General features: G+C 38.3%; 2 pseudogenes; one reads left to right on the forward strand and one right to left on the reverse strand.

The window, feature by feature from the left end:
• Positions 1-688: 688 nt before the first annotated feature.
• Positions 689-1,576, reverse strand: LOC149217934 (NAC domain-containing protein 22 pseudogene; annotated as a pseudogene).
• A 15,581-nt stretch (positions 1,577-17,157) lies between these two features.
• LOC149217935 (F-box protein At5g46170 pseudogene) lies at positions 17,158-18,126 on the forward strand (annotated as a pseudogene).
• The last annotated feature ends 4,735 nt before the right edge of the window (positions 18,127-22,861 follow it).

The raw sequence follows: 22,861 nt of genomic DNA on the forward strand, positions 1-22,861 counted from the left end.
ACTTTGCCTACTAGGCCTCTTCGAAACCCGGTAAAGAAAAATTGCCAAAATACTTGAATATCAGCGAGATTCGGTCAGGATGGTCAATGGCTATGGCAATGCCACAGATTAATGAAAAGGCACGAAAAGCCTTGGGGTAATCAGAATGCGTAATCTGGACAACTCCATTGAAAACTTAATTTCATCTGAAAGGAAAAGAGAATAATGAAATAAAATGCATTCCTAGGTTTAATATTCAATCCTTATATTATAGGACTTCATATCCATATCCATGTTTGATTTTTTATTTTTTTTTTAATGGATTTGATGACCGTTGGTTTCTTCTTCATTCTTGAGCCTGGAGAAGCTACAAACCCTAATCAAATCAGAATGAAAGTACAGTACTCATCACTTTAGAATTATAAAATGTGGATAAGGTATACAGAAGAGCATATGGAGTAGCCATCAGCGGCCAAAAAGTCAGTCCATCCACAACGGGCAACTTCAACTGCAGTTATTTGCAGGCTTTAGGCATCTTCAATACCATAGATTCTTCACAAAACATCATTAATTCTACCCACTGAAACGTACTATCTACATTATCTATTTTACTTACAACAGAACAACATACTCCCTCTCCTTTCTCCACATGAAGAAACTCGGTCTCCATCATTTAATTTCATTGGTACAAGCTGCCATTAAGGGTGACTCAAAGACAGTTGCCCTGATATTCATGACCAGCTGAAACAACCAGTTTTTCTTTCTCAACGCGATCAGGCTTTGTTCGTTCTTCCATCGACTTCTGAGAAGCAGACATTCTGTAGATTCGGCATAACACCATTTCCACATTCTTCTGCACATGTCAACTTACAATCATTCATAAACTTTGTACCAAGAAAAGCAATGTGCTTTATTTCTTTGGGTGCTGAGATTTTCGTGTGTATTGTGCCCATCTATAAATAACACATTATTAAAAAAAGTATTAGATCACCTTGGCTGGAGACGAGTCCAAATCTGGCATCCTATACTCGTTCATGATCCACTCCGTCCTTTGTCCAAGCGGGGCCCTTCCTTTATAACATACAAGAGTTCTCTTAACGCCGATGCACTGAAGCAGCTCGTTGCGAACCGCTCTGTCTGAACCGGTGGCTTTCCAGTAACCCGACTTCGTCAATCTGCTTGGCCGAGGGAATTTCCTGGTATCTTTTGGAACGAAGAAGAACCATTGTCTTTCCCGAGCATCACTAGCCAAACCTGCAACACATTTACACATCAATTTCAAGTGAAAAACATTTTCAAATTGAAACTGAAGGAATCCACACTGAGTGATCCCCCTGGTGACTCCCAGGGATCACATCATATCAAATTCAAACTGGGGACTACGCAGAAAGAATTTAAATTTACCTTGTAACTCCCATGGATCATATTGATACAAGTCCAAGGTTGGTATAATTAAATCGAAATGCTGCTGGTGGCCGCCTTCCACACGTCTCTTCAGATAGAAACCCACCAGTTCCTCCTCCGTGGGATAGAATCTGAAACCTGGAATGACCGTCGAGTCGCCCTGCACCGCTCCATCGTTGTACATTTCTTCCATATGATCGGCTTGGAAAAACCGCTTATGCAAATTGCCTCCACATGTTCTCTCTATATATATACACACGCAGATTTCACCGAGGGAAGTTCCTCCGATTGGGTCAGAAAAATGAGTTAAAGCAGTGACAAGTTTTGAAATATAATTCCAATTGCAGTATTTATTTCAGAAAACCGCCTGTTTTTTTCTTTCTTGATCTGATCGCAGATCCCAAATCGCATTTATACCCACTGTGTCACGCCCCTACACCTGCGGTGATCTTCCAACCACTTGTAGCGAGGTGCTGCACCACCGAGCGCTTTCTTTTTAACGATACTAACACCCGTGGACTACGCCTACTTTAACATGAACATACTTAGTTTATGTTTTTACGACCGAATAAAGTATTATCCTTTATACTTTAGTGAAGACCATTCTCAATTATTAACCATGAACAATAAACCGAGAACATCAACAATAAGCAAGTACAAAGGGAGGGGCAACTCCTAGAAAGTCTGCCCAACAATATATTATAACAGCTTCATCAATATTACAACACAAGTAATGCTTGGCAAACTCCAAGCCAATACGTAGAATAATTTTACAACAGACAGGCCACCTGCCTTCTTACAACATCTTGTGCACCCTTGCACAAAGGGAGGTGCTCACCCGAGCCACCCAAGATCCCTTAGCCAAGTCCAGCACAAAACCGTACACGAAAATCCACTCAACACATGGCACACTTACCAACCATCAACTATGACAAACCTGCGCAATCTTCTAAGGCTAATGTACATGAGATATGCGCATTCTTTTACTAAAACTGCGCACTTCCTTGTCCCCTTATGCAAAGGTCTTATGTGACCGAAGTCTTCGTTGGTTGAAATGTACCGCAGTCCTCACCAATATATACGCACCAATGGACGTGCGTTCCATCTTAGCCGACCTCATAAATTATAACATATGCCCACAGACCATCATCCATAAGTCGGCTTTCGTACTTGGTTTAATATTGCATATAAGTATACGCTCACACTTAGTCGTATTAAGTGTCCTTCGTTTTAACGTTGCATAATTGTTGCGTTCCCGTGGCACATTCCTCCGCGCGCCCGTGCGTGCACGCCGACTCGCCTGCGTTCATGCCCGGAGACCTTACATTCTCCTCCACCTGAAATCGTTGTCATCCTCGACAACATATCATCCCGGTAGCTCTCCACCAAGATCATCATCATTCAGGATGTCGACCTTTCTACACAAGGCAAACATCTTTGCAACATATGTAGAGACTCTTTCTCCACTATGTTCCGGCCTAGTGACCGCTGCCACCAAGCTCACCATACCAAAGTATGTATCTCCATAATCCATGCTCAGGTCCATGGAAACTCCATCCATCTCATCTGCAACATGCTGTCCATGTGTGTGTCTCCTCCATATGAAGAGATCCTCAAACCGACTCTCGATGTGCCCCATTCAGGTCCATGAAGCCCTCTTCATCATCTGCAATGTGCCATCCTCAAGTCTGCCATAGAAACAAGTATGCACTTGTCTCACCTATCCATGTGTTGCCCATGATCCTTGATCAAATCAGCCCCCATGTATAGAAAGTCGTTGAGTCTCGGCTCAACCCATGCTCAAGTGTATCACCAAAGCATCATCATCATCATTGTAACTTCATCACTCCAAAGTGCCTCATCGATCCTCCACATCAAGTCACTCTTCCAAGCCATGCCCATACATGTACTTTGGAAGTATGCATCCCATACTACATCAAAGTCACCTAACCTCAGTTCCTCAATGCATCAGATCTTCTAAGTCCACCGTACATGAAGTCGCTAATCAATCTCATGTCATCATGAGCTCCATAAGCCATCCCCCAACCAACACCTCAGCAAGCATACAATATGCCTCAGCTCCCCATGTAGTAGGAATGCTCCATAGCTGCTCACAAGTCCATCCAAGTCTTCAATCAACTCTCGATGTGCCCCACTCAGGTACATGAAGTCCTCTTCATCATCTGCAATGTGCCATCCTCAAGTCTCCAATCTTATCAACTCTTGATGTGCCCCATTCAGGTCCATGAAGTTCTTTTCATCATCTGCAATGTGCCATCCTCAAGTCTACAATCTTATCAACTCTTGATGTGCCCCATTCAGGTCCATGAAGTCCTCTTCATCATCTGCAATGTGCCATCCTCAAGTCCCCATGTCACACTAGCAAGTCCTCCTGCATAACATTCCTGCCCTAGCGCTCCTCTTTGGATGTCCCTTGACATCTCTACAAGTGCTTTCGCACAATGTCCTTGCATAGGTCAGCCATGCTCCATGTCTTTAAGTCTCCAACCTGATGTCCATGACTAAGTTGCCCATGTAGTCCAACCAGGTAGACACATCACAACATCTGGCCATCCCATCCAAGTCTTCAACTTTCGGTTTAGTGAACTCGGTCACCCAACCATCTCATCATCATGTCATGAGTCCCTTCATCATAGCTCCTCCACCAAAGTGTCCATCAAGACTTGCTCTTGGTCTCGGCCATGACAAGTCCACCCAAAACATCACAAGTGTGTGCCCTCCTCAACCTGTCCATGAGTCATGCTGGGCACTTAGCCAATTCATGTAGCTAAAGTATGACCCATTCTTCTACAACGATCATCAAGTTCCACCCTTGTCCCGAGTCCTTGCACCTTCCATCACAAGGTCACAAGTAACCCCAACAAGCTTTCCAACAACTGACAATCCTTGCTCTTCCATACAAGGTTCCATCATAGTCATCCATGGTGAGATGTCCTCTTGCCTTGGCAAACTGGCTTTGCCTTTCCCTGCACATGGTCCATCTTCCAAATGCCCGAATGAAGCACAAGTATCAATACTTACTTCATCATCATGAGGCTCCTCCCTGTGAGTGACCTCATCCATCCATGTTGACAAACTGCACGACCCTGGTTCAGCTTGATCAACCTCAAGTTCATCCTCCATCATAGTCGTGTTTGCAACATCCTCATCACAGAAGGGGACAACAATAGCCTTGTTGCCCTTCAAGAATTCTTATCCAAGTATCACATCGAAGTCATTCATCTCCATCACTATGAAGTCCAACTGACTCTTCCATTATTTCATCTGTACAGGTACATCGTGTACCAAACCTGCCACCTTAGCTCTAGAGTTTACTGCCTTGACCTCCATATTAGATGTCAGCCCAGCCTCTTTTGCTAACCGTGTTGTCATAAAGTTATGTGTAGCACCTATGTCTACCAAAGCTTGAATGGTCTTGCCATGAACCATCAAGTCTACGAAACCCAGACTATTCATCCATGATTTCTCCATAACCTTATCTGCATCGGCTTCACCTGTCATCAATTTCCAAGTGTCCTCACACTTGCTCCACCAGCTCCTGACCGAGCTTTGATACCAACTGTCACGCCCCTACACCTGCGGTGATCTTCCAACCGCTTGTAGCGAGGTGCGGCACCACTGAGTGCTTTCTTTTTAACAATACTAACACCCGTGGACTACGCCTACTTCAACATGAACATACTTAGTTTATGTTTTTATGACCGAATAAAGCATTATCCTTTATACTTTAGTGAAGACCATTCTCAATTATTAACCATGAACAATAAACCGAGAACATCAACAATAAGCAAGTACAAAGGGAGGGGCAACTCCCAGAAAGTCTGCCCAACAATATATTATAACAGCTTCATCAATATTACAACACAAGTAATGCTTGGCAAACTCCAAGCCAATACTTAGAATAATTTTACAACATCTTGTGCACCCTTGCACGAAGGGAGGTGCTCACCCGAGCCACCCAAGATCCCTTAGCCAAGTCCAGCACAAAACCGTACACGAAAATCCACTCAACACATGGCACACTTGCCAACCATCAACTAAGACAAACCTGCGCAATCGTCTAAGGCTAATGCGCATGAGATATGTGCATTCCTTTACTAAAACTGCGCACTTCCTTGTCCCCTTATGCGAAGGTCTTATGTGAGCGAAGTCTTCGTTGGTTGAAATGTACCGCAGGCCTCACCAATATATACGCACCAATGGACGTGCGTTCCATCTTGGCCGACCTCATAAATTGTAACATATGCCCACAGACCATCATCCATAAGTCGGCTTTCATACTTGGTTTAATATTGCATATAAGTATACGCTCACACTTAGTCGTATTAAGTGTCCTTCGTTTTAACGTTGCATAATTGTCGCGTTCCCGTCGCACATTCCTCCGCGCGCCCGTGCGTGCACGCCGACTCGACCGCGTTCATGCCTGGAGACCTTAGACACTGCCTCCGTCTATTCCCTTGAAGTCTTCCGACGCGACGTTGCGATGCGATACTATCGCATATCGCAAATCGCGTCCGCACCCAGTTGCCTCCGCTACGTCCTGTGTTTTCTACTGATTGCGATCCCGCGATGTGATTTGTTCGCAAATCGCAGATCGCATCCATATGTGTTATGTCTCCGCCGTTTGGTCTTCCGCCGACGCGATATTGTGATGCGCTCTGATCGCATCGCACATTGCCTCACCTGCAAACAATCTCCGCCGTCCATTCATTTGATCCGACGGCCCATATTTGTTCCCGTCATATTCACGCCTCCGCCATACGGTCTTTACGCCTTAACCTGTTTTGTGTTCCCGAAGAAGGAAGAATGCCAGAACCAGCACTTTGTGCCATTACTCTTCACCAACTGCATTTAACAAAAAGCATGGCCGAGAAGGAAAAGGACATGCCTCGAGCCGGACGCAGCATTTATCAGTTATGGAGTTCCACTCCACCTGCTCGAGAGGTACAGCAGAGCATCGGAAAAGATCTATTTTGTCCACTGAAGCAAGCAGTTTGTAGCAGAGACTCCATCAGAAAGTTAAAGCGGTTGGTGGACAGTTATGACTCCTCCTCGCATATCTTAGTAATGTAGAAAAATGTATTATATAGTATGTGTAGACTGTAGAGTAAAAAAAAAATGGGGAGTTTTTTTTTGTAATGCACAGCAGTGCTGAGACACAAAAAAAAACCTTTTTTTGTGGAACTGAAGCATTCCTGTTTGTAATCCCTCTGTGAGAGGAAGACCTGTTGTAACAGCAGGTTTTTTTTATGAATACAAAAGTTTTTTTTGTGTGAAACTCTGTTCTCTGAAAACAAATTTTAGTTTCTGCTGTGTCAAAACAGAGCATTGTTCTTTGTTCAGTTTATTTGGTTTTGTTTGGAATCATCAGAAATTCCCAACAGTGGTATCAGAGCTTGTCCAGGCTCTTTGAAGGTGTCAAAGAAGCTGAAGGAAGGTTTCTTGCTACAACAACTTCTCTAGCAAAGTGAAGACTCAGTCAAAAAATCCAAGGTATTTCTCAAGCTAGTTTTCTGTGTTGTTGTTGAAGACAGTTAGTTATTTTAATACACAGTCAAGTATTTTGAAGAGTGCAAGAATGGCTGGAGCCAGCACTAGCATGGGTATCTTTAATACTTAGCTCTCACAGTTTAATGGGAAGAACTATGACTACTAGGCAATAACATGAAAGCTTTGCTTGACTCACAAGATTTATGGGAATTTGTTGAAGATGGCTTTCAAGAACCAGCAGATGAAAATGAGTTTAATAGGTTAACTCAGGCAGAGAAGGATCTGTTGAAGAGTTATAAGAATAAGGATTCTAAAGCCCTCTTATTTTTGTATCAAGCAGTGCATGAGAGTGTGTTTCCAAGGATAGCAGCAGCAAAGACATCCAAAGAAGCATGGCAAACTCTAAAGATAGCCTATCAAGGCATGGAGAAAGTGAAGACAGCAAAACTACAGTTGCTGAGGAGAGATTTTGAGAATCTTTAAATGAAGGAGTCAGATAATATTGACTCATTCTTTACACATGTGATTGGTCTGGTCACACAGATAAGGTTTCATGGAGAGATTCTTGAAGAAAGGAGGATTGTGGAGAAATTGTTGAGGGTCCTACCCTCAAAGTTCGATGTGATTGTCACCACCATAGAAGAGACAAAGGATCTCACAAACTACTCAGTTGATGAACTACATGTATCACTGATAACACATGAGCAAAGATTGAGTAGAAATAAAAACTCATCTCTAGAGCATGCCTTCAAGACCCAGATGTCCTTTGGAAGAGGAAGAGGTCAAGGCAGAGGAAACAAGAGAGGAAGAGGCAGAAGCCAAAGCAGAGGTGGAAGAAACAGTCCAGTTAATGCTAAAGGAAGAGGCAGCAATCCAAATCAGAACCAAGGCCAAGGCAGCAGCCAACAAAGTGGACAACATCATGCTCAAGGAAAAAGGTATGATAAATCCAATGTCCAATGTCATTATTGTAAAAAATATGGGCATTATGCAAATGAATGTATGAAGAAGCATCATGATATGAGTAATAGATTTAGTGCAAATTTCACTAGAGAAAGTATCAACCAAGATAATGTGTTGTTTGCATATAATATGGTTGAAAGGAATAGTGAAGATGTATGGTTTCTAGACTCCGGTTGCAGTAACCATATGACAGGAAACATAGCCCTGTTTTCTAAGTTAGATCAGAGTGTGAAGTCACAAGTCACACTTGGGACTGATAGTAAAATTTCTGTTATGGGAAAAGGAGAAGTAAAAGTCTTAACAAGGAAAGGTGAAAAGAAAACCATAACAGATGTCTATTATGTTCCTGGAATGAAATGTAACTTCTTAAGTATTGGACATTTTGTTCAAAAGGGTTACAATGTTTTCTTTGAGAATGATGTATGCACCATCATGGATAGACCACCCAGCAAAAAATGTATTGCTGAAGTGAAGATGACAAGGAACAGGATGTTCCCTCTCAAAATGAAAGCAGATTTAAAGGATGGAGTAGAAATAGCAGCAGTTACACAAGAGGCTTTCCAAAGCGAACCAAAAGATGAAAATTGGTTGTGGCACTTGAGATTTGGACATCTCAACTTTGGAGGTCTCAACTTGTTGTATAGAAAAGGAATGGTAAGAGGATTACCATTGATCGAGAAACCAGACAGCCTTTGTAAATGTTGTATCTTGGGGAAACAAAACAGAGAAAGTTTTCCATCTGGGAAAAGCATAAGGGCAAAAGCACCCTTAGAGATTGTCCACTCAGATTTGTGTGGACCGATGCAAACTCTATCATTTGCAGGCAGCCAATATTTTCTAACATTCATTGATGATTTTACTAGAAAAACTCGGGTCTATTCCCTGAAGAACAAAAGTGAAGTGTTTGAAAAATTTCGTAATTTCAAAGCACTTGTAGAAAAACAAAGCGGGTTGCGTATCAAAGTTTTAAGAACTGATAGAGGAGGTGAGTATATCTCCAAAAAATTTCTACGTTTTTGTAGAGAAAATGGAATTCATAAGCAGTTTACCACTAGGTACACTCCGCAGCAAAATGGGGTTGCTGAAAGGAAGAATAGGACAATCATGGATATGGCGAGGAGTATGCTAAAATAAAAACATTTGCCAAATGACTATTGGGTTGAAGCTGTACACTATGTAGCGTACATTTTGAATAGATGTCCTACAAAAGTAGTCATGCACAGAGTGTCTGAAGAAGCATGGAGTGGGAGAAAGCAAGGAGTCACCCACATGAAAGCTTTTGGATGTGTGGCTTATGCACACATTCCAGATCAGCTAAGGAAGAAGTTGGACAGCAAAGGGGAGAAATGTATTTTTATTGGATACAGTGAGGAATCCAAAGCTTATAGGTTGTATAACCCATCCACCAAGAAGTTTTTTGCAAGCAGAGATGTTCAGTTCATTGAGGAGGAAGCTTGGGATGGAAGCATAGAGAAGACAGTGAATGTTAAAAACTGTTTGTCTCATGATGAAGATGATGAGGAGTTGGCTGAAATACATCCCCAAACAGTAGCACCAACACAAGGACAGCAAGGGACACCTTTGAGGAGAAATGAAAGTGCTTCTCCAAGTACATCACAAGGAGGAAATTCAAGTGCTTCTTCAATCACTTGTACACCAAATGAAAGAGGTAAGAAGTTTAGAAATTTAAATGATATTTATGAACAAGAAGCAGCAAATGAAGGTATGAACTCTTTATTTGCTTTATATTGTCATGTTGATGACCATGTTCATTTTGAAGAAACCATTAAGGATAGGAAATGGATAGAAACTATAGATGAGGAGATCAATGCCATAAAAAGAAAGAAAACATAGGATTTAATTAAACTACCAAAGGAAAAGAAGTCATTGGAGTTAAACGGGTCTACAAGACCAAGAGTAATGCTGAAGGCAAAATAGAAAGACACAAGGCAAGGCTGGTTGTCAAAGGATATAAGCAGCAGTATGGGAGAGACTATGAGGAAACTTTTGCACTAGTTGCTAGGATGGAAATAGTGAGAGCAATGCTGTCCATAGCAGCACAAAACAAGTGGAAAGTTTACCAAATGGATGTGAAGTCAGCATTCCTAAATGGAGTGTTAATGGAAGAGGTTTACATTGAACAACCTCTAGGCTATGAAAAGAAATGCCAAGAGCACAAAGTGTGCAGATTGAAGAAAGCTCTTTATGGGCTGAAGCAAGCACCAAGAGCATGGTACAGTAGGATAGATTCCTATCTACTGGAAAATGGATTTGAAAAATGTGAGGGAGAACCCACCCTCTACATCAAAGAAAAGGATGGTAAAATACTAATTGTTGTGTTATATGTTGATGATGTTATTTTCACAGGTAATGATGACTATTTTATTGAAAATTTCAAAACAGTCATGAAAGAAGAATTTGAAATGACTGACATGGGTTTGCTGAGATACTTCTTAGGAATAGAAGTAGAACAAAATGAAAATGGGATTTTTATCTCAAAAGCAAAATATGTTAATGAAGTGTTGGAAAGATTTAATATGCAGAAGAGCAAAGCAGTAATCACTCCCATAGTGATGGGATTAAAACTCAACAAAGAGGACAGCAGCAAGGATTTTGATCCTAGGTTGTACAAGAGCATAGTTGGCAGCCTGATGTATTTGACTGCAACTAGGCCGAATATAATGCATGCTGTTAGTTTAATTTCCAGATTCATGGAGAGGCCAAAAGAAACACATTGGCAGGCAGCAAAAAGGATTCTAAGGTATGTTAAAGGTACAAAAAAGTTTGACATTTTATATACTACTTCAGAATGTTCAGATTTAATTGGATACACAGATAGTGATTGGGCTGGAAGTGTAGATGATTGAAAAAGCATATCCGGTTATGTTTTTCACATGGGTTCAGGAGTCATTTCATGGGCTTATAAAAAACAGCCTATTGTAGCGTTGTCTACAGCAGAGGTAGAATATGTGGCAGCTACAACAACAACATGTCAAGCAATTTGGATGAGAAGAATGTTAAGGATTTTATGCCAAGAGCAAACAAATGCAACTGTGTTTTTTTGTGACAATAGCTCAGCTATTGCATTATCCAAGAATGTTGTGTTTCATAAGAGAACGAAACATATTGACACAAAGTTTCATTACATCAGGGAATTGGTGAACAATGGAGAAATTTTTTTACAACATTGCAGAACTCAGGAGCAGGTTGCTGACATTCTGACCAAACCATTGGGCTAGAAAAGTTTTGAGTTTCTGAGGAAATGTTTGGGTATGACTGATAACCCAACAGTTGAAATTAAAGGGGAGTGTTGAAATATAATTCCAACTGCAGTGTTTATTTCAGAAAACCGCCTGTTTCTTTTCTTTCTTGCGACGCGATCTGATCGCAGATCGCAAATCGCATTTATACCCACTGCCTCCGTCTGTTCCCTTGAAGTCTTCCGACGCGACGTTGCGATGCGATACTATCACATATCGCAAATCGCGTCCGCACCCAATTGCCTCCGCTACGTCTTGTGTTTTCTGCCGATTGTGATCCCGCGATGCGATTTGTTCGCAAATCGCAAATCGCATCCATATGTGTTATGTCTCCGCCGTTTGGTCTTCCGCCGACGCGATATTACGATGCGTTCTGATCGCATCACACATTGCCTCACCTGCAAACAATCTTCGTCGTCCATTCATTTGATCCGACAGCCCATATTTGTTCCTGTCATATTCACGCCTCCGCCATACAGTCTTTACGCCTTAACCTGTTTTGTGTTCCCGAAGAAGAAAAAATGTCAGAACCAACACTTTGCGCCATTACTTTTCACCAACTGCATTTAACAAAAAGCATGATCGAGAAGGAAAAGGACATGGCTCGAGCCGGACGTAGCATTTATCAGTTATTGAGTTCCACTCAACCTGCTTGAGAGACACAGTAGAGCATCGGAAAAGATCTATTTTGTTCACTGAAGCAAGCCGTTTGTAGCAGAGACTCCATCAGAAAGTGAAAGCGGTTGGTGGACAATTATGACTCCTCGCATATCTTAGTAATGTAGAAAAATGTATTATATAGTATGTGTAGACTGTAGAGTAAAAAAAAAAGGGGGAGTTTTTTTTGTAACGCACAGCAGTGCTGAGACACAAAAAAAAACCTTTTTTTGTGAAACTAAATCATCCCTGTTTGTAATCCCTCTGTGAGAAGAAGACCTGTTGTAAAAATAGTTCTTTTTATGAATACAAAAGTTTTTTTTGTGTGTGAAACTCTGTTCTCTGAAAACAAATTTTAGTTTCCACTATGTCAAAACAGAGCATTGTTCTCTCTTCAGTTTATTTGATTTTGTTTAGAATCATCAGAAATTCCCAACAACAAGGACATTGGAATTCGATTTTCACAGAAAATATAAGCATTTGACATAAATTTCCACGCGCATAGGGAATCAGGGAACGCAATAAAAAAGTAAAAACTAATTCCTCCGCGTAGTGGTAGTGTAAGCGAAATTTCAATGAAGGTTCATAACTTCTGCTAGGTGATATTATTATAATAGACCAATAATGATAATTTAATATTTATTAAGTAATTAATTGGTTTTTTTATTATTATTAATTCAATATTAACTACAACATTGAAGTATAAATGTTTTTATAATTTTCTGATATATATTGACGTTGAAGTGCGAAAATATAGAAATGTTTTACAAATTTACAGTTGATTTATTATGTCACTCCATTTATAGAAATGACATATATATTATGTTCACTCTTAATTTTGTCTTATTTTTAATTTTTGTAAATATTTGGTGGAGTTTTCATAGTTAATTTTGTTTTCTCATATTTCAAAGTTGACATTATTTAGAGTGGATGATGTCAGAAGCATTCTGGCATCAGATCCAAAGTATGATGTGGCCTCACATTTCCTACTGAAGTGTCAGTGTTTATTTTGTTAATAAATATGGAGTTTAATGGTGTGAGTATGATTTGCAATTGTCTATTTTTTTGTGTGTTAGTAATGATGGAAGCATTTACTTATTATATATGTTTAAGATATTGTTTAACTTATATAAGAAATGATTTTTTTCACCACATTTTTTCTTGTAAATTTTAACTAAAATTCCATACAGATTTTTAAAAATTTGAGTTTAAGTTGTTTAATTTGTAATTTTAGAGTGCTATACGGATCTTTCAAGGTGTTGAATCAATTTATACATTTAAAAATATACTTGAATCAACAACAAATCACATTCTTACTTGAAATTGTATCATCTGATTTCCATGAAAAGAATTATTTCATCTATAAATTTAACTACACCTCATGTTTAATGGTCGGTAAAAAAGTTATTTCATCTATAAATTTAATTACACTTCATATTTAATGGCTGGTAAATTTAAGATTTATTAACATCTGTATTGAGCTCTGTCTTGGTGGTGATTGCATTTATTCACTGCATTTCCCAAAATAGTATAGACAATTCTCTTGTGTTTGCGAGATTGGGAGATTTCTTCATTGTCACTGCTACTTTCTCTATCCTCCTCATCTACTATTTAGTCATTATTACATCCATCCATTGGTATTTGATAAGACCCTCTGGAAAGAACCCCACCATGTTAGCTTGGTCCATCATATTTTTCGTCCAGTTATCTTCATGAAATTCATATTTGTCATAATGTCTGTTGGACGATGCCATTAACGGTAAGTCTTGATTGTGTGTCTGAACTCTATTTTTCATTTCAGTATTGAAAATTTTTATTTGAAAAAGTACTTATATATTCGGCCATCTCCTCAATTTTTGCATATTTTGAATTAGAAGATGAAGCCTGAGTTTTACAATTCATCCATAGCATTGCCCCAAGCTATGAGCAGCTTCGACGCTTCAACAACGATCAAATAACTGTAAGTTTACGGTGTGCGTATGTACTCCTTTAAATATTGTTTATTCGCCCCATCATCGAAATGTTGTTTATTCGCCCAATCATAGAAGATTTTCAATCTTTAGCTCGTAACTTTCATTTTTGATTATGATGAAGCATGGGAGGTTAGACAATGCCCGCTTATTTTATTCTTTTGCTATGAGCTGTTTGAATGTTGATTGACATTGCTCTAAATGTGATATGTTCCCACCAGGGAGGCACCTTATTGTCAAAGATATTCTCCGTGTTCAGTTATTTTTCTTCAATCTTGTTCGAATTTCTTATTCATTCTCGCAATCTGTCTCCGAAATGGTCGCAGAAATATGTTCGAATATCACGCAATTTTTGGCTCGGCTTCAACTGATTTGCGAGACTCTCGTCTCCTGTGTCTACTGGTAGTTTTTCGCTGTCAGAGATCAGGGGTCTTGGCTGACTTGCACGTATCGTAGCCTTCTGGCCTTTAACATGTCTCTCTTTTATTTCGGTCTCCAGGCTTTGACTTGCTTCAAACCCGATTTCCAGTGCTTCACTCTCCTTGACACATGTTTCTCTATTCGACAGTGAATGTGAGGAAATCTCCACAGACATTACAAAAGACAGCTTTAAACCATTGAAAAGCAAAATTACAAAATACAGCTTTAAACCATTGAAACCGTACTGTTAGTGAGTAAATAAATTTGGTTAGTTCATAGAAAACTAGAAAATTTTAAGTATAAAATTTGATGTTATTGCTGAATTCATTAAGAAGTTGAAACACTTATAAAAATAACTTCAAATTTAATATAAAACTATAACGATATAAATATTTTGCAGAATGATATTTATTTATTTTATTTTTATTTTTTGTTTGGTGTAGCTCAAGTGGTAATGACTATGGAAATGAAGTCTTGGGTTCAAATCTTGTGCTACCTTTTTTGTAGCTGGCTGAATAATGGACATGTAAAAACACAAAAAGAAAAGTCTTACCAATTTACAAAAAAAAAAAGATATTTATTATTTTTTAATAAAAATGAGTTATTTGGTTATGAATAAAAATAAATTTGAAATAAATTAAATTTGTAAAAATTGTGATAAAAATTATTTAACTTAATTTTATGATAGTGATTTTCTGGTCTTTTTTATTGTTATAGGTATTCATTTTTGTTTTTGATTGGCTATTCATTTGTTTCTGACCAGAAATTTATGTGGTTTATCCATAATTTAACATTGGAAATTCAATTTTTGTTATTTTTTATTATTATATAAATTTATTTACTTGTAAGGTGATTGGTTGAAGTCATATTATGAATTGTTTAGTCATTTCTATTAGTTACTCATTTCTTATTTTTACATTTATTTTTGTCCTATTGTTTAAATTATAGTTTATTATATTAAAAACATATTTTAATAATTTAATTATAAAAAATTATAGGAGTTGTCTTTAGTGCTAATTTTTCTTGTTTAATTTCTCTAAAATCTGGCCACAAGTTTGATGGGTAACCCCTGCACAATAGAAGTGTCCTAAGGTTTTTCATAGTGATGAATCCATATATACAATCAAAAAACTAATTTAAATAACACAAATCTTGCACCTGAAACTCTAGAAAGTCACACTACAATTCCAAAATTATATATATTAATAAAAAATAAAACATATATATATATATGTTAATATAAACAATATCAATTAATCATATTTCTTAATTTTTGGTGATGGCATTCAACAATACAATATTTTATTAGTTGTTTTATTTTTCATGTCTTTATTGTTTTTTTAGTTTAATTAAGTTATATTTATCTATAATTTATAATTAAGAATTCGTTTTTTCCTATTTTTTATTATTATTTATATTTATTTATTTGTAAGGTTATTGGTTGAGGTCTTATTATAAATGTTATTATGGGTGTTGCTTAGTAATTTCCATTTTTCTATTACTTATTAATTTTTTGTTTTGTTTATTTATTGTTTATTTAACCATTTGATTTTTTTTGCATTTTCATGAATTATAGTTTTTTTTTTTCTATAAGATGATAAATTTTGAGGAAAATAGCTTTAAAAAAAACTTTTCCACTATTTTTTTAATTTTTATTTTTAGTTTTATTATTCTTAATTTCACTGATATTTTTTTTTGACTTTTTCTATAACCCTTTTTTTCCCTCTATTTTCAATTCCAATTCCATTAATCATAATTTTTTTCTTGTTAATTTTTAATTTGACCTTGTTCTTTTCCCTTCACCTTTCTATAATTTTCTTTGGGTCCAAGCAACAACTATACAAGAAAACTTCCATTTCAATTAATATAGTTAAATTAGTCCAAACAATTAGTTTTTAGAATCTTGTGAGCATTTCTTCCAAAATTCTATTAAAAAAGTTTTATTGTTATATAGTTACTAATTTTTAGGATCTCGTGAGCATTTATTTTTTAACTTTGTTGAATTTTTGTTTTATTTACCTATACTTTCTGTAATTTCTTCTCAAGTATATCAAGAATTCAAGAAATTGATCTTCTTAAATAAACATATCTAAAATAAATAATTTTTGGCTATCGATTTTAAGAGGTCAAATTTTCTTCCGTTTATTTATATAATGTATAAAAAGCTTAAAATTTTCTACATCGGTTTCATTACTTTTCATATTTACATCATAAAGCATTTCCCTCTAAAAATAACTCCCCTCCCACTTGTCCCTTTATGTGATTTAAGTGTTATACGATAGAAATAGCCTCTGCCATCAAATTAAAAACTGGTACTAGTGAGTTATAATTCGTTCTAACGAGATTCGATGTAATAGCGTGATAGACTTAGAGTATCATGATTCATTTCGTCGGGCGTCCTAGGATAGCGCTGAGAGAAATCAAGGGTTAATGGCTTCCAATGAATATCTACGAGGGGTTGCGCTCGCCCGTGCTCGCACAGGACTTCACAGGTTTTCATAGGCTTTTGGGCCACGCAGATCCAAGTTCTCAAGTGCCAAAACTTGAATGCGTTGGCAGAATCAGATCTTTTGGCATGTATAAAGTGTGTATCTCGGCCTGCGTCCTCCAAAATCGAGTATCTGGAAAAATATGCAGCGAAAAGTTTGTAAAGTCTGAAGAATAATTACTGCAACAGTCTCTGCAAGCCTTCTTCACGCTGGGGCCCTGGTATGGGAGGAAGAAAGGTGCCAAGAGGTAGATCTATCTGTTCAGTAAGATTCGAGGTCTAAAATTTTTCCCAACCGATGAAAAAGGGAAAAAGAAGAAATAAAAATCGTTGCATTCATCTTCTTTTAATTTGTGAGCCTATGGACTGTATCTTAGAGGTGAATCTTTCAAATAATCTTCAAGATGTAAAGGTGAAAAGCAAAGAATATTTATGTTTCCGTGGGGTTTTAACCTTCAAAATCGAAGCTAGGTTTCCTTTTTTCCATTGAAGGGTGTGAGGAAGCATGTATTTGGAGTTCGGGTGCAAGGAAAATAACAACGCGAGCTTGGAGATTCAAATTCCTATAACGGATAAATTTTATCGTCCTCCCAATTCGTTAGTTATGGTGATCTTTTACAAGTTAGGCGACATCAAAGCCCTAGGGCGGTGCTTAGATGTTTCAAAACATTTTAATGGTTTGGTGTCGCAGGTGGAGGATGTTTTGGTGAAGGTGGATTGCGTGACCTCTGGTGAGGAGAGTGGGAGTTTGAGCGATAGGAGCAGGGGCTTTATAGGTCTTTTTCGTAAACTTGTGATCAGTAGTATAGTTAAGCCCTTACAGGCATTGCAACAGATCCTCGAGACGAAGAAGGCTGTTCTTGTCGAGGTTTCACATCATTCCCCTAGCGAGGTGCTGAAAAATTTCAAGGAGATTCAAAATCTTCGCATTGAGCTTCCCGATGGAGAGCTTGGCATTGAGGATGGCGTGTTGTTGAGGTGGAGAGCCAAATTTGGTAGTATGCTTGAGAGATGCGTGATATTGGGATCCACATCGTATTTCTATGAGAATAATTTGAGGAAAAATCCTCGTTTTTCTATTCGAACAATGGATGAATCTAATGAGAGTTTGGATGATAATGGCAGTATACCAGAATCATTGTACACAGATGGCGGGTTGAAGCTGAGAGTATTTTGGACCATAAGCTCCTGAATTGTAGCTTATCCAAGGCATTATTTGTTACAACAGATAATTTTTGATCATCCAAAGCTTCAGAACCTCATTCTCACCGATGTATATGGATAGGGGATGCTCTGTATGGGGAAAGAACGATTGTGGGAGTTTAGGGATAAGCCACTAGCAGCCTCGGCTTCTGCGAATCGGACACAAGTTCCAGCCTTGAATATGAATCTCTAGTATGCCCCATATCTTAAGCTTCCAAAAGGTGGTGAAATGGAGGGAGCAACCCGTGTTTCCATTAGGCCTAGCGATTGACGATTAAGAACGATGTAGTTAGAAGTCAAAAAGTATAAAATACCATATTTGATGGATTCTTTTTGCATTTAAACTCCTTCAAATGTTCTTGCACACTTCAAGCTTTGGAAATATTGAAATGTTTAATCATTTATCCAATTTACTTTCCTTTCTTTTGGTGTAATATAAGTTCTTTTGTTTTAATTTTATAATACTCTATCCTACGCAGAGAGATATCGTATTGTAAATTTGTTCCCTAGCACGTGATTTCATCCTTGCTCTCACCAATAATATAATTTTTAAGATCCCACCAACAAACTTGGTCTGATTGTGCTCGTTGGTATGACGTTAGGTTGAGATTTGAAGATATGATATCTGGTATTTGATGGAAATTGTTTGCATTTAAGGTTTCATTGTTCAAATATAGCAAGTGCTTGAAGTCTGGTATCTTTTAACATAATTATGTTCCAAGTATATTACTTTCCTGTTGGAAATTTCTGTTTATTTCAAACACAAAAGAAATAGCACAGAGAACAACGCTCTGTTTCTAATACAGGATCTTTATTAGAAAACAACAAAAAATAAAACTGTTACAAAATAGTCTTCCTCTTTAGAGGGATTACATCAGGAACGCTCCAGTTCCAGAAACCAATTTCATTATCTCAAAAAACTAAAGGTTCAGCATTGCTGTGCGTTGTAGAGAAAAAAAAAAACTCTCATTCTCCAATTCTACACCCTTTGTGTCTGCTCTTGCATTTTTTTTATATGATGAACAACACAAAAATATCTTACAATACGTGTTGCTTGTGCCCATACTTCCGCAAAATAGAAAACAATAAAATTAAAAATTTCACCTACATTTACCAACCGTAGTAAATATCATTAATTACACGGCTGAAAATATCTTATCGGAATTTAATGCATGGCTTATCATAATATCGCACCATCGCATCGGAGGAAGAGAAAAGATGTGCCACCGCTTCCATAACCATTGAATCATGTGATTTGCGATATGCGATCAGATCGCATCGCGAAATCGCAATCGCAAACAATCAAAGGTTCGCAGTGAAGGTTGACAAGGAAATGTGCGATATGTGATGGGATCACATCACAGGAAAAAATCTGCAGGTTCATTGAAGTAAAGTCACAACTGCTTTTCAACTATCAGCTTCCGATAGTTTGAAATTATCATTCCAACACTCCCCTTTAATTTTAATTGCTGGGATTTTCTGCATACCCAGGCATGTCCTGAAATGATCGAAACTTTTCTTTCCCAATGGTTTTGTCAAGATGTCAGCTAATTGATCCTCTGTTCTGCAGTGCTGCAAAACAATCTCACCATTGTTAACCAATTCACGTATGAAGTGAAATTTGGTGTCTATGTGCTTTGTCCTTTTATGAAAAATAGAGTTTTTAGACAATGCTATTACTGAGCTATTGTCACAGTAAATGGTTGTGCCCTTTTCTTGTTCATGACACAAATCTCTGAGAACTCTTCTCAGCCATACTGCTTGGCATGCTGCTGCTGTTGCTGCCACATACTCTTCCTCTGTTGTTGGCAAAGACACAACAGGTTGCTTCTTAGAAGCCCATGAGATGGCTCCCGATCCTATGTGAAACACATATCCAGATGTGCTTTTCCTATCATCAACACTTCCAGCCCAATCACTATCAGTGTAACCTGTCAACATGAAACTTTCAAAAGAGGAGTATAAAATACCAAACCCCTTCGTTCCATTTACATACCTTAGAATCCTCTTTGCTTCCTGCCAACGAGTCTCTTTCGGTCTTTCCATAAATCTGGAGATTAAACTCACAGCGTGCATAATGTCTGGCCTAGTCGCAGTAAAGTACATAAGGCTACCAACTATGCTCTTGTACAATTTTGGATCAAAATCCTTACTGCTGTCTTCTTTGGTCAATTTCAACCCCATTACAATTGGAGTCACAGCTGCCTTGCTGTTCTGCATGTTAAATCTCTTTAACACTGCTTCCACATATTTAACTTGAGAAATGAAAACACCATTTTCACTTTGGTCTACTTCAATTCCAAGAAAATATCTTAAGAAGCCCAAGTCAGTCATTTCAAATTCACTTTTCATGACTGCTTTAAAATCATCAATGAAAGAAGCATCATTGCTAGTAAAAATCAAATCATCTACATATAAAACAACAATAAGAATCTTACCGTCATTATCCTTTATGTAGAGTGTGGGTTCACCATCACACTTATCAAACCCATTGTCAATCAGATAAGCATCTATTCTGCTGTACCATGCTCTTGGAGCTTGCTTCAGCCCATAAAGAGCCTTCTTCAGTTTGCAGACTTTATGCTCTTGGCCTTCAACTTCATAGCCTGGAGGTTGTTCAACATAAACCTCTTCTTTTAACACTCCATTCAGGAATGCAAATTTAACATCCATCTGATAAATCTTCCATTTGTGTTGTGCCGCAATAGACAACACTGTTCTGACTGTTTCCATCCTTGCTACTGGTGCAAAGGTTTCATCATAGTCTTTGCCTTATTGCTGCTTGTAGCCTTTCACAACAAGTCTTGCTTTGTGTCTGTCAATCTTGCCTTCAGCATTGCTTTTGGTCTTATAGACCCACTTAACTCTAATGGCATCTTTGCCTTTAGGGAGGTCCACTAACTCCCATGTTTTACTCTTCTCAATTGCACCAATTTCTTCATTCATTGCTTCAATCCATTTATCTTCATTTACAGCATCTTCAAAATGAACTGGGTCATCAACATGACAGTACAAAGCGAATAATGAATTCAGACCGGTATTGTTACTTACCTCTCCTTGTTCATAAATCTCATTCAGATTTCTGAATCTTGGTCTTCTTGGTGTGCTTGAAGTTCCATCCGAACTTGAGGGTATTTCTGATCCCTGTGGTGTGCGTGAAGAAGCACTTCCTTGACTTCTCAAGGCTGTTCGAATTCCAGCTTGTGGTGTGGTTTGCTGTACTTGCAGTGGTGGAGGAGGAGCCACCAAGGAAGGATGATTTGCTGTTGTCCCTTCCTCTTCTTCTTCGTGAGACACAATTTTCTTCACATTCACTATCTTCTCTAAGCTTCCATCCCAAGCTTCATCTTCAATGAACTGCACATCTCTGCTTACTATCAATTTCTTGGTGGATGGATTATAGAGTTTGTATGCTTTTGACTCATCACTATAACCAATAAAGACACACTTCTCCCCCTTACTGTCAAGCTTCTTTCTTAGCTGATCCGATACATGTGCATATGCTACACAACCGAATACTCTCGTGTGAGTGACAGTTTGCTTTTGACCACTCCATGCTTCTTCTGGTATTTTATTCATGATAGCTTTAGTCCGGCATCTATTCAAGATGTAAACTGCGCAAGTGACAGCTTCTGCCCAATACTCATGCGGCAAGTGCTTTGCCTTTAGCATACTTCTGACCATGTCAAGAATGGTCCTGTTCTTCCTTTTGGCAACACCGTTTTGCTGAGGTGTATACCTCGTGGTGAACTGCTTTTGTATGCCATTCTCTCTGCAAAAACGCAAAAAGTCTTTGGAGATGTATTCCCCTCCTCTATCTGTTCTGAGCACTTTGATATAATGCCCACACTGCTTCTCAACAAGAGTTTTGAAGTGGCAGAATTTCTCAAATACTTCACTCTTCTGTTTCAACATATACACCCATGTCTTTCTGGTGTAATCATCAATGAAAGTTAAAACATATTTATTTCCGGAAAATGATGGTATTTGCATCGGTCCACACACATCAGAGTGAACAATTTCCAAGGGTGCTTTTTCCCTTATACTCTTCCCTGCTGGAAAGCTTTCTTTGTGTTGCTTGCTCAAAATGCAGCCTTCACAAAGGTTGTCCGGTTTCTCGATCAATGGCAATCCCTTTACCATTCCCTTTCTGTGCAACAGATTCAAGCCTCCGAAATTGAGATGTCCAAATTTCAAGTGCCACAACCAATTCTCATCTTTCACTTGTTCCTTAAAGACTTCTTGTGTTACAGCTGCAATAGCTCTTCCTTCCTTCAAATCTGCCCTGAGTTTGAGAGGAAACATTCTATTGCTGGTCATCTGCACTTGTGTGATGACCTTCTCACTTGGAGGTATGTCTCTGATTGTACACATATCATCTTTGAAGAACACATTGTAACCTTTGTTAATGAGATGTCCAATGCTCAAAAGATTACATTTCAGATCGGATACATAGTATACCTCTGGCACAATCATCTGTTCTCCATTTCTTGCTTGGATACTGACTTTGCCCTTACCCTTGATAGATATCTTACTACCAGTTCCTGTTGTTACCTCAGATTTCACATTTTCATCCAGATTGGCAAACATTGCAATATTTCCAGTCATGTGATTACTACAACCTGAGTGTAAGAACCAAAAATCTTCTTGTTTGTCTTGTGAAATATTACATGTTAACAGCACAATCTTTGGATTCTTATCTTCTTCATTTGCAAAATTAGCATTCTCCCTACTATTCATGTCATTTTTTTTTTTCCTACATTCATTGGCGTAGTGCCCATATTTCTTACAATAATGACATTGGACTTGGGATTTGTCATACCTTTGTCCATGAGCTCGCTGTTTGCTTAAACCTTCATCTTGGTTCTGATTGCAGCTCCTTCTGCTTGTGCTTGCAGGATTATTTATGCCTTTGTTTTGGCTTATTCCACGACCTCTGCTATTTGCTCTGCCTCGACCTTTTCCTTGGCCGAAAGACATCTGAGTCTTGAATGCTTGTTGAAAAG

The sequence above is a fragment of the Pinus tabuliformis genome, chromosome 1_1, assembly GCF_031772625.1.
Source record: "Pinus tabuliformis cultivar Carrire ecotype Pingquan chromosome 1_1, CPIR1, whole genome shotgun sequence".
Classification (NCBI taxonomy): domain Eukaryota; kingdom Viridiplantae; phylum Streptophyta; class Pinopsida; order Pinales; family Pinaceae; genus Pinus; species Pinus tabuliformis.